This window comes from Pteropus medius, unplaced genomic scaffold, assembly GCF_902729225.1.
Source record: "Pteropus medius unplaced genomic scaffold, Ma_sr-lr_union100, whole genome shotgun sequence".
Taxonomy (NCBI): domain Eukaryota; kingdom Metazoa; phylum Chordata; class Mammalia; order Chiroptera; family Pteropodidae; genus Pteropus; species Pteropus medius.
In genome coordinates, this window is record NW_024344240.1 from 7349649 (window position 1) to 7361891 (window position 12243).

The 12243-nt window shown below is 34.3% G+C and overlaps 1 protein-coding gene across 1 annotated transcript in view; it reads right to left on the reverse strand.

Moving 5' to 3' along the window:
* Nucleotides 1-12243, reverse strand: part of RP1 (RP1 axonemal microtubule associated) — a 330366-nt gene that overhangs the window by 120275 nt on the left and 197848 nt on the right.

A 12243-nucleotide genomic window follows, 5' to 3' on the forward strand; every position in this document is an offset into this window, starting at 1 on the left:
AGGTTTTTAGAAACCAACTAGGCCCACACTCTATTTTGCAAAAAGAAAACTGAGGCCTCAAAAGAAGAAGTACTTATCCAATGGAAAATTAGGAACAACAAATGCAATTATATGTATGTAATCCAAAGAAAGTTTTAGATGCCTTAATACCTGAGGACTGAGAGATTTTGAAAGCGGAAGGAGTGTTGCAAGGCAAGTCACGGGGTAAGGCAGAGAAAATGAAAGAAAGTTAAGATGAATTCCACCAAGAAACAGGCTCTGGACCCACAATCCATGAAAAAGCCTCAGCGCTACCAGGACCACAGTAGGAAATGTGGAAACTGGAATAAGGGAGGTAAAATAGAACCAACAGAGATGATACATGGAACACTGCTGTATAAAAAGGTATTCGTTAGGCTAGGAAGGAGAAAATTCATAGCCCTGGTTCTGCCTCCACTCACTGTGTGATCTGTTATGGGCTCATTTTACCTATACAGGTTTTACTGTATCACCTATAAAATGAATTTCATGTTCCCTCTGGCTCCACACCTCTAGCACTCCAAAGTGTTCCTCTAACTTCAGAGATGAGAAAGAGATGAATCAGACTCTCTCTAGTCTCCTCTATCTCCTCTTTTCCAGCAACAGTTCCCCCAAAACAGACAACTGTAAGAGGCTGTCTATACTTTCTGGAAGAATTACTAATCAAAAGTACAGACGGGAGGGTAATGAGGTACTCTTGAACTGTGCCTTCATTATTGGTATGCAAATAAAAATTTAGACAGATGGTCACTCAGACTGCTGCATGTGTTCACCATCCCAGTGAGGCTGCAGTCACATCCACACTGGAGCTAAGGGTAAACAACCTTATAACCCAAAATGCATTAGTTCTAACTGCCAAGGCATTTAGGGTAAGTGGTGCAGAGACCAAGCAATCACCTTCCCACTAGCCTAAGAGGCAAGTTGCAAAAAAAGGAAGAAACTGTCTCTACCATCCAGATTTTATTGATTCTCTGTGAAGTATAGACCCAAAATACTTTAAATATAGAGGACTATATTAAAGCAGCATATCAATAAACAAATTAATGCAGACTAAATTTTGTGGGGCTTAGGGATAATGCAAAGATTAGGATACAATAAGAATAATTTCAGATGGAATCCAGTAATTGTTTCAGATAAATGAGAATCATAAACAGGTGAATGGGAGTCTTCTAGATTCTGGACTTAAAGCCTTCCCCATGAAGTATATGGTTTTTACAAGGTCATTCTACCTAAAATTCCAATAAGCTCTTCCTCTACTCTAAATTCTCTATGAAAATTCACAAGAAGTCTCTGGTTTCTGATGCAGCACTATTTATTCATCTTCAGAAGTACCCATCAATGAGAGAGTCAATCATTTTACTTAAGCCAGCAAAATCCTATTAACTCCACTGAAAAATCTTTGTGGTGAGGGCTCTGAATGAGCTCCATTTACCTTCAAAGTCATAATGCCTCAAAATAAAAAAAATAAAAAATAAATAAAACAATGAATCTAAGTTGTTTTTGCTTGTTTGCTTGTTTAAGCAATAAAGAGTCACAACAGTGGTTTTCAACGAATGAAATTTTGTCCCTCTCCCCCAGGAGATATGTGGCAGCATCTGGAGAAATTTTTGTTAGTCACATCTGGGAAGAGAGGGAAGATGCTACTAGTATCTACAAGCCAGGTATGTTGCTAAACATTCTACAATGCACACTGCATACCCTCCACAACAAAGAATTATTTAGCCCCAAATGTCAATAGTGCTAAGGTTGAAAATTCCTAGAGTAGATAGTTGGTTAGTAGACAACACAATAATTAAATAGAGTGATGTAGGTAGATAAAAAGACATACATGTATCAATTGATCTTATCTTCAGCTGTATGTGTTTCTGTTATTATTTTCACAAAATTTTTTTTCAATTATTAAAGTAATTAAAGGGGTCAAAATTCCTGGAACACCACAGTGCATAAGCCAGTCATATAGCGGCTAACAGCAGGACTCAAACAAGGACATGCGACAAGTGGACTTTGATCAAAATATTTTGATTTCTGTCCTGGTCCCGCTACTTACTATGTATATGAACTTGGGTAAAAGTTCTATATGATGACCTGTGATCTTCATATCCTCATTTGCAAAATTGGCATCCTATCTATCTCACCAGGTTGAAGATGAAATAAACGTTTTAGAGCAAGAATGTTTGATGTAATAAAACAAAATAAAAACACATTACAGAAAACACAAATAGGAAGCTATTTCCCAAAGCACAGTTATCTCAAGTGTGGGATGCAAAACACAGGAATACTGTTTAAGAGAGATTCATTTTAAAATATCTGATTTGCCCAGTTCACAGTAAAAGTGTTGTGCATAGGCCTAAGAGTCAGACAACTTATTTTCAAATCCATATGATATATGGTATTGAGAATTATTTATTATCAATTTAAAAACTGCAAAATCCTCTGTTGGGATAATAATATCATCTACCCTGTTGTGGTATGAACTTTAAAAGCAATGACCTATACCCTGAGCACTGAATAAATGTTTAGTGGTGCTGGTAGTGGTGGTGGTGGTAGTAATAGTAACAGTAGTAGTATCACAATTAATTAGAGAAATTAGAAATCAGAATTCTTAACTGTTATTTGGGGTTGCTTATGGTTCTTCACTCTCCAACATCCTCCTAGAGACCCCACAAGGAAAACTTTAGCCAAATGCTCAGTTTATTATTAGAAAGAGAATTCCTGTTCCAAATCCCTGACTCCTACACTGCTTAGATGAGCTGACCTGGACTATTTGGGAGACAGAGAAAGGCCTTCTGTGCCTCTGCTTGCCAATGCAATCTCAAGGAGTTTCTCCTGCTACCTCTCTTCTGGGCCCAATCCTGAATTCTCTACCTCGTCAGTCAAGAGGTTCACAAACAAAAGGCAAAACCCCTAACTTCAAAACTGAGAGCTCTCCAGAGTCATTGAGCATCTAACGCCTCTCTTTCACATATCCACCCCCATAAAGCTCTCCAGCATTTCCAGTCTCTTAGGTTTTTAGTTGTATAATCTTTGTATGCTTTCTGTGAAGTGGTTCCCATTCTGATCCTTTGTTATATCAGGCTAGAACACATAACAAAAAAGATGTCCATTTCTCTAAAATGCACAGCCTGGCACTGTCCTAACTCCTCTCCATGGGTTTACTTCTTCTCCTAATGTCCTCCCTGCCTATACCTTCAGAGTTGGCCCTATAGCCTTTTCCCTACCTACCCTAGTGCCTATCTTTAATGCCAACCAGGACACTCATCACTGTAAGGATTAGGTCCAGGCAGGTCACAAGAAGGACCATCACTTTGGCGGGGGCACACCGACCAGATCATAAAGTCATAGTGAGCCATCTGCCCTCCTTTCTGGCCCAAGCTCCACATCCTTCTTTCCTGCCTGTTACTATTGAGACTAAATTTAATTAATAATCAAAAATAAATACCACCATCTATATTTATATTCTACTTTGTTTTATTAAACAGTCCACATATTTTTTAACACTAAGTTTAATCTTATTTTTTCTTGGAAGAGAAATAATATACGATTGAAGTCAACAAGCACTGTCTAGAACTAAACTTGTAGCTGGTTGTCTCCTGGACATTGGATATAAAATAAAGACTATATTAGGATGAGGGAAGTTGAGAAAAACACATTTAGATATTCTATTCTGAAATGTCATAAACCTTTTTTCTATTAAAAAAAGTGTAATATCTCCACTCTTATTATATATTCAATTTATCTAATGCTTCTTTAAAAAATATAATAAAGGCAAATACTATCCAAAGCATTTATTGGGTACTTAAAATGTGTTTATAGTATTATACTAGTATAATATAGATCTGGTATTGGGGTCGGAGAAGCAAGTACTAATGTAAGTCATTGGTATTTTCTCTTTTGGTGTTGGAAATTTGAAGATAAAATAAGGTTTAAATGTGTTTTCAGAGAACACTCTAAGCACGCTTACAAATAAGATACTAAGTCAAAGCTTGACTCCCTAAGTTTCTTTATTTTTCATATTGTTCCTGTTCTAACACTCAATTCGTTATAAGGACTGTACAAGGAGGATCAACTATCTTGTTTACAAATGACTGAAGGACTATCAAATGCAATAATTTATCTTTGGTTCAAATAAACTGGCACAACTTTTAGAATGTTTCTATAAGCTGCTGGAGTCTTTTGAGATTAAACTTTTGACTGGAGATTTTGTGAGAAGAGGAAGTTGGTGCTTCCTGCTGTTCATTGAACTAGAAAATCCTCAAAAACAAACTATTTTTCTTACTGCATTCCAGAACTTGCTCTTTCTTTTCTGTGGTTCTTTCTAGGACTCTAAAGTGAAGATGTAAATGAAAATGAAAAGAAACTGAAAATATTTACAAGATGTTTTAAACCCTCAAAAATAAATAAGTAAATAAACAAACAAAGTAATTTCTTATCTAATTTAGCTAATCTCAAGACTGCCTGGAGCTCATATCAAGTAGGTTATCATATCATATCAAGAAGTTGTAGTTTAAAAATAACAAATGCACCAAAACCTGTGTCTCACTTTAATTCAAAGCCTCAGTAAAATCAAGAAGTCTCTAGAGAGTTCTTGTTCTATTTGAATCAAGTTATCCATGTCATGGGTAGCCCAGACACTTGGAGAGAATAGTGGGCCGAAAGTTAGGAAGAAGTGCTCTGGCCATGAATGGGCTAACAGTGTGTGAATTGACCAAGCCTCCAAAATTCTCCAGGCTTAGTTTCTTCATCTTCCCCTCATACACACCAAAACTCTCCCATTTTCTAAACACCAAGCAAGACTATATGATTTCTCTTCATTTTGTACTTACAGTTTACAAGGTATTTCACATATATTATAAATATTTGTTAAGTAAACAAAATGTGTTTTATTAATTCATTCATTCTACAATATTTATCCGACATCTACTACATAATAGGCACTATTTTAGGAGCCGGGGTTATAACATTGAATAACACAAAGTTCCTGCTCTCACATGCTCAGTTTCTAGTGGACAGACAGGAAACAAAGAAAAATATCCAACAAGTGATATATTATAAAGAAAATAAACCAGGCTGACGTAATCAAGAGTAACTAGGGGCTTTCTTTAGATTGTGGCAAAGGCCACTTCAAGGCAGGGAAAGACAAGTGTGACTTGAGCATAATGAGCAAGAGCGGAATGGTTTGAAAAGAGATCATCTATAGAGTCAGTGCAATCCCTATCAAAATACCAATGGCATTTTTCAGAGAGCTAGAACAAATAATCCTAAAATTTATATGGAACCATAAAAGACCCCATAGTGACAGCAATCTTGAGAAAGAAGAACAAAGTTGGAGGTATTGCACTACCTGGTATCAAACTATGCTACAAGTCTACAGTAATCAAAACAGCATGCTACTGGCATTAAAAGAGAATCATTGATCAATGGAACAGAATAAGAGAGCCCAGAAATAAATCCACACCTATACGCTCACTTAATATATAACAAAGGAGGCAAGATTATACAATGAGGTAAAGACAGTCTCTTTGATAATGATGCTGGGGAAAAATGGACAGATACATGCAAAAAAAAAAAAAGATCACTTTTTTATACTATATACAAGAATAGACACAAAATGGATTAAAGACTTAAATGTAAGACCCAAAACCATAAAACTTCTAGAAGAAAACATAGGCAGTAAGCTCTCTGATATTGCTAATAGTAATTTCTTTTCAGATATATCTTCTCAGGCAAGGAAAACAAAAGAAAAATTAAACAAATGAGATTACATCAAACTAAAAAGATTTTTTACAGCAAAGGAAACCATCAACAAAATTAAAAGACAACTAACTGAATGGGAGAAGATATTCGCTTATGATACATTTGATAAGAGGTTAATTTCCAAAATATAGAAAGAACTCATATAACTCAACAACTAAAAAAAACCAAACAATCCAATTAAAAAATGGGCAAAATACCCAAACGGATATTTCTCCAAGAAGAAATACAGATGGCCAATAGACATATGAAAAGATGCTCAAGGTCACTAATCATCAGAGAAATGCAAATTAAAACCACAATGAGATATCACCTCACACCTGTCAGAATGGCTATCATGAATAAATCAAAGAACAAGTGTTGGTGAGGATGTAGAGAAAAGGGAACTCTCATACACAGTTGGTACAGCCACTATGGAAAACAGTCTGAAGTTTTCTCAAAAAACTAAAAACGGATATACCTTTTGACTGAGCAATAGCACTTCTGGGTATTTATCCAAAGAAAACCAAAACAATAATTCATAATGATCTATGCATCAGGGCAGCACAATTTACAATAGCCAAGATATGGAAGCAACTTAAATGCCCATCAACAGATGATTGGATAAAGAAATTACAGTTCACATATACAATGGAATATTACTCAGTTATTTAAAAAAGTGAAATTCTACCATTTGCAACGACATGGATGAACCTAGATATTATTATGCTGAGTGAAATAAGCCAGACAGAGAAAGATAAATACCATATGATTTCGCTTATATGTGGAATCTAAGGAACAAAAAGAACAAACTAATCAAAAGCCGATTCACAAATATAGAGGACAATCTGGTGACTGCCAGAGGAGGGGGAGTTGGGGTCTGGGAGAAGGGGGTGAAGGGTTAAAGAAGTACAAATTAGTAGTTGATAGACGGTCATGGGGATAGGGAGAACAGCACAGGGAATGCAGTCAGCATTAATGTAATGGCTAGGTTGAGAGTCAGAGGAGAGAAAGAGCAATTAGGGGGATCGTTTTATAAACTATATAAATGTCTAACCAATGTACTGTATATTTGAAACTAATAATAAAATAAAATTTAAAAAAAAAGAGATCAAGGTCAAAGAAGTGGGCATGAGAAAGATTAAATGGGGAAGATATGATTTGATTGATGTTTTTAAAAGATCATTCTGGCTGATCTTTGGAGACTGGACATTAAGGGACAAAGAGAAGAAGCTGGAAAGTTATTGTAGACATTTTTTAGTAAAGAAGAGAGAAAATATGGCTGTGGAGACTAAAGTGATGGCAATAAGATGGGGGAAAAAAGACAAACTCAGGATATGTTTCAGTGATAGAGTCGACAGGGGATTTCTGAGGGATTAGATTTTGGAGGCTAAGGAAATAAAACAATTCAGGAAAACTTATAGATTTCTGGTTTGGATAACTAAGTGGATGGTCATACCATCTATTTAATAAATTAAGACTGAGGGATAAGCAGGTTGGGTAGGGGAATCAAGAGTTCTGATTAAGCTTTACTTAATTTTTTACTTGATGTTCACAACTTGTGAGATAGTCAGGGCAAGTATTGCTGAGCCCTATTGTACAAGAGGGAAAACTTAGAGAAAAAGTGATTAAATGACCTTTTAGATAATAAACATCTTTCATATGTTTTGACTCCAAGTCTAAAATTTCTTACTCTAATTTTTCTCTTAATTCTAAGAAAAAAAAATAGAAACTCTAAGACTCAAAATCAATTTTTAGTTTTAGATGACAGTGTTTGCCAAAATAGATCCCTAGCTTTCTTTTTTCAACACTCAGTGTTCATTACTATATGACTATGTTAATTTATAGCCATGTTATTTTGCGTCCAAGCTGTCTGTTACCTGGAATCAATTCAGTGACTTGGATTAATAATTTATATCAGTATTTGAGAAGCTAAATAGCACAATTGGTTAATGTGTATTAATGTGACTGAGATAGCAAGTCAGACTTCCAGAAAAGTACCTAAAATATGATCGAGGAAAAAAAATACTTTAAACTCTGAATAATATTAGACCAACAGCTCCAAACTTCCAGAGAATCATGAAATGGGGCAGCTATTCCCAGCTGAAAATTTAAATATTAAGCAAAAAACAAAACAAAACAAACAAACAAACAAACACATGTTTTCATCCATTTTAACTTGGGACACCAAGAATAATTTCAACACTTGTTAGAAACACTGGATCCTCCTTCCCCCCTCCCAAAAAAATAATATCCCAAAAGTATCCTCATTCTTCATCACAGAAACTATTTGGCTATAAACAGTACATCATTACTGATGGAGGGATAATGCTCATGTCTACATCCTAATAATGGCAGACTTTCTTTCAGATTTTATCAGTCCATAAAAAATAGCTTCTGAGCATTACAGAACTAACCATTTTCTTCTCAAAAGGTTTTTTTTTTTTTCTTTTGGCTTTCAGACTGGGACATCTTCTAGTATATTTCTATGCTAAACTCAAAGCCCTGACTTTTGCTTTAGGTCTGATACAGAGCTGCCAAATGTGAGTAATATAAAAAAGTCAGTATGGCTGAGAAAAAAGTGCACTGATATTAAACTTCAAAGCTAAACCTTATGTTGGGATAGATGTAGGAAAAGGAAAAGGGTGAGTTTCCAAAATTATGTTTTCATTGAAACACCCACTCATTTTTCTTCTAAAACAAATAAATAAATTAAATGCTTAAGGAGCAGCAGTATCTTTATCTTATAAAACTTCAGCATTTGTTTTAATTTCCTAAATAAATAGAAAGAAATTTAGGACTGCCCTCATTAGAAACTAAAGTTCATTTGCTGAGCTCCCCCTGCTGATTTACCACAGCAAATATTAGCTGTTTCACAAGAATACAGCACCATAAAAATTCACTCTTGGTTTCTTAGAATTTCTAAAATTTCTGGATTATTTTAAGAAATTTCAACCAAGTAGTTAAATACATGTCCTAAAAATAGCTGACTGGACATAGAGTAGTACTTACAAGGTCCGAATTAACACATCAAAATTCAACATCGAGGTTATAACACATGTCAGGTTATCCAATCTTTCTGCTCGGAACCTGAGAGAATGAGGAAAATCAATTCAGTTATTTCAATAAGTCTTTGGGAAGACAGATGTCATGAGAGAGGTATTTTCACTGAGATATGACAATTAAAATTAAAACTCTAAAGAGAACTAAATTATAATCTGGTTTATTGTGGAATGAACTCTTAAGAGACATGAACTACATCTTAGTCATGTCGGCATGCTCAAACTTCTAGCAGAACCTCTTCCACACAGTAGGTGCTCTAGTAGTACTTGATGAAGTGCTTTGAATATAAGGGCAATTGTATATGCCTTTATGCATCTGTGCTATTATTTATTTTAACACCAGAGTCCAAAATGGAGAGAACTGTTCTCTTCCTCTCACCCAGACATATCACAATATAAAAGGAAGATTATCTTGATCCTGAACTGTCCTAAAATATAGTTAATTTGACTAGGACCATGCTAGTTCTAGTAAGAAAAGGGAAGAAAGTCCTATAAGAAAAGAGAAATACTGATTAAGAGGACTATATATAAGATATAAAAGTTCTTAAATTGTCCCACTGAGCAATGCATATAGATGCACAAAACTTAATATTGTATAGGGATAAACTTCCAGTGCAATTGTAAAATATTGAGAAAAGAAATAATGAGTGAAGTTTAATTATCAGACAGAAGATGGTAATTATGTACACAGATTCTTTCTACACACCTGAGAAGACATGGTGATGTGGTGATGAAAGATGTGTAAGTCAATGTGTTTATCAATGGACTCCACCTAAACAAGGTCAAGCAACTTGTGTTTGACAAATTCCAGGCTATTTAAAGACCATTTGAACACAAGGAAACTATTTCAGCTTCACATACAGACATTTTTCCCCTTGTGAGGGAACAAATAATTTTACATATGTAGTTATACAATATGTCATGATAATCCATTTGCAGCTCTGAAAACTGAAATAGGCAATCTCCAGATAAGCTTCCACTCACCATCTCTCCCTACTCTGCCCTTATTCATGCCTCTCCACTCAAGGCTTTATTTTCTCCATTTGTAGATATAACCAACATTTATAGAAACTTTCATCCCAAAACATTAGATTACACATTCTTTACTGGTGCACATGAAACATTCTCAAAGATAGACTATATATTCAGACACAAAACTAGCTTCAACGAATTTAAGAAGATTGAAGTTATACCAAGCATATTCTCCAACCACAATGCTTTGAAATTGGAGATCAACTGCAAAACGAAAGTGGGAAAAAAACACAAATATGTGGACATTGAATAACGTGCTACTAAAAAACAACATTCTACTAAAGAAGAAAAAGGAAAAATCAAAAGATACATAGAAACAAATGAGAATGAAAATACAACAAAGCTAAACTTTGGGGACACAGCAAAGTGGTAATAAGAGGAAAGACCATTACAGGCCTATCTCAAGAAACAAGAGAAATTCCCAATAAACAATCTAACATTATATCTTAAAGAAGAAGAAAAAAAAGAAAAAAATGAAGTCCAAAGTCAGCAGAAGGAAGGAAATAATCAAAATCAGAGCAGAATTAGGTGAAATTGGTAATAAAAAGACAATAGAAAAATTAATGCAACAAAGAGCTGGTTTTTTGAAAAGATCGATAAATTTCCAAACCCTTGGCTAGACTTACTAAGGAAAAAAGAGAAGAGATGCAAATAAATAAAATTGGAAATGAAAGAGAAGATACCACAGAAATACAAAGGATCATACAAGAGTACTATGAAAGACTACATGCCACCAAATTCAATAACCTAGAAGAAATGGACAAATTTGTAGAAATATATAACCTGAATCACAAAAAAAAACTGGAAAATCTAAATGGACCAGTCAATAGTAAGTAAATTGAAACAATCATTAAAACCTCCCAAAAAGAAAAAGTCCAGGGACCAGATAGCTTCTCTAGTGAATTCTACCAAACATTCAAAGTTGATTTAATACTTATCCTTCTCAAACTCTTCCAAAAAGTCACAGAAGAAGAAATACTTCCTAACTCATTTTACGGGTTGACATTACTCTCATACCAAAACCTGGTAAAGATAACACAGAAAGGAAAACTATAGACCAATATTTCTAATGGTTTCCTCTTATTAACAGCAGTTAGTACAATGTAGGGCAAAATTAGATGCTTAGAAAATACCTCTTGCCTAACTGACTGAAGCATATTTACCTGTTCTCATACTACGAGAATACCAGTTTTCATTTTATTAGTTATGTGCTAAGAAATACTGCAAGAATAAATTTAGCAAATTTACATTTTCTCATTTACTTTCATTATACAATCAAAGATACAATAATAAAAAGCACAGATAAGATTAAGAAACATTTTAAATGGAAAATAACAAACCTGCTAGATTCTATCAGTGTTACTCAAAATTTCTAACCTCAAAAATTTTAAAATAATATATTATGTACTGTAAAGGAATCAATGACAGACAGTATTTAAAATCAGAAAGTAGAGATGTTCTCTGGTTCAAACCATGTCATCTGATTCCACAATAAGTACTGCATCCATATAGAAATCTCATGGCTTCTAAGACTTTAATTGCCATCTATTTTTGAAAACGAACTTAAAGTCCAATGATAGTGCTTAAGATCTTAGTCCCTGGATTCCAGCACATAATAACCATTTACTAAGTGACCTTGATCAAATTATTTAACTCTATTGAGCCTGAGTTTTCTCATCTATAAAATAGGGTTATCAATGGTATCCCAATCAAAGAGTTGCTGTTAGGAAACAGAAATATGATAGTACAGTTGACCCTTGAACAACCCAGGTTTGAATTCCATAGGTCAACTTATATGTAGATTTTTTTCAATAAATCATATAATACTATAAATGTATTTTCTCTCCCTTGTAATTCTCTTAATAACATTTTCTTTTCTCTAGTTTACTTAATTATAAGAATACATTATATAATACATATAATATACAAAATATATATTAATTGACTATTTATGTTATCAGTAAGACCACCAGTCAACAGTAGGCTATTAGTAGTTAAGTTTTGGAGAAGTCAAAAGTTATACATAATTTTTGACTTTGCAGGGGCATTGGTGTCCCTAACCCCCACATTGTTCAGGGTCAACTGTATTTATAAGGCAGTTGGAATATGGTAACCACCCAGCAAACACTTATTATTATTGCTATTGTTATTATTTACATGACTGATTTTTTTAAAAAGGCAAGATCCAAAAGTGCATACATAGCATGATTCAATTTCATTTTATTAAATATGCAACATTTACATATATAAATGTGTGTGTATATGGAGAGAGAGCGAGAGAGAGAGAGAGAGTGTGTGTTCATGAGATTTGTACAAAAAGATTTAAAGAAAATGAACCACCCAGTGGTCATCTAATGATCAATGAATAATGACTCAGTTTTTTATACTTTACTGTATTGTA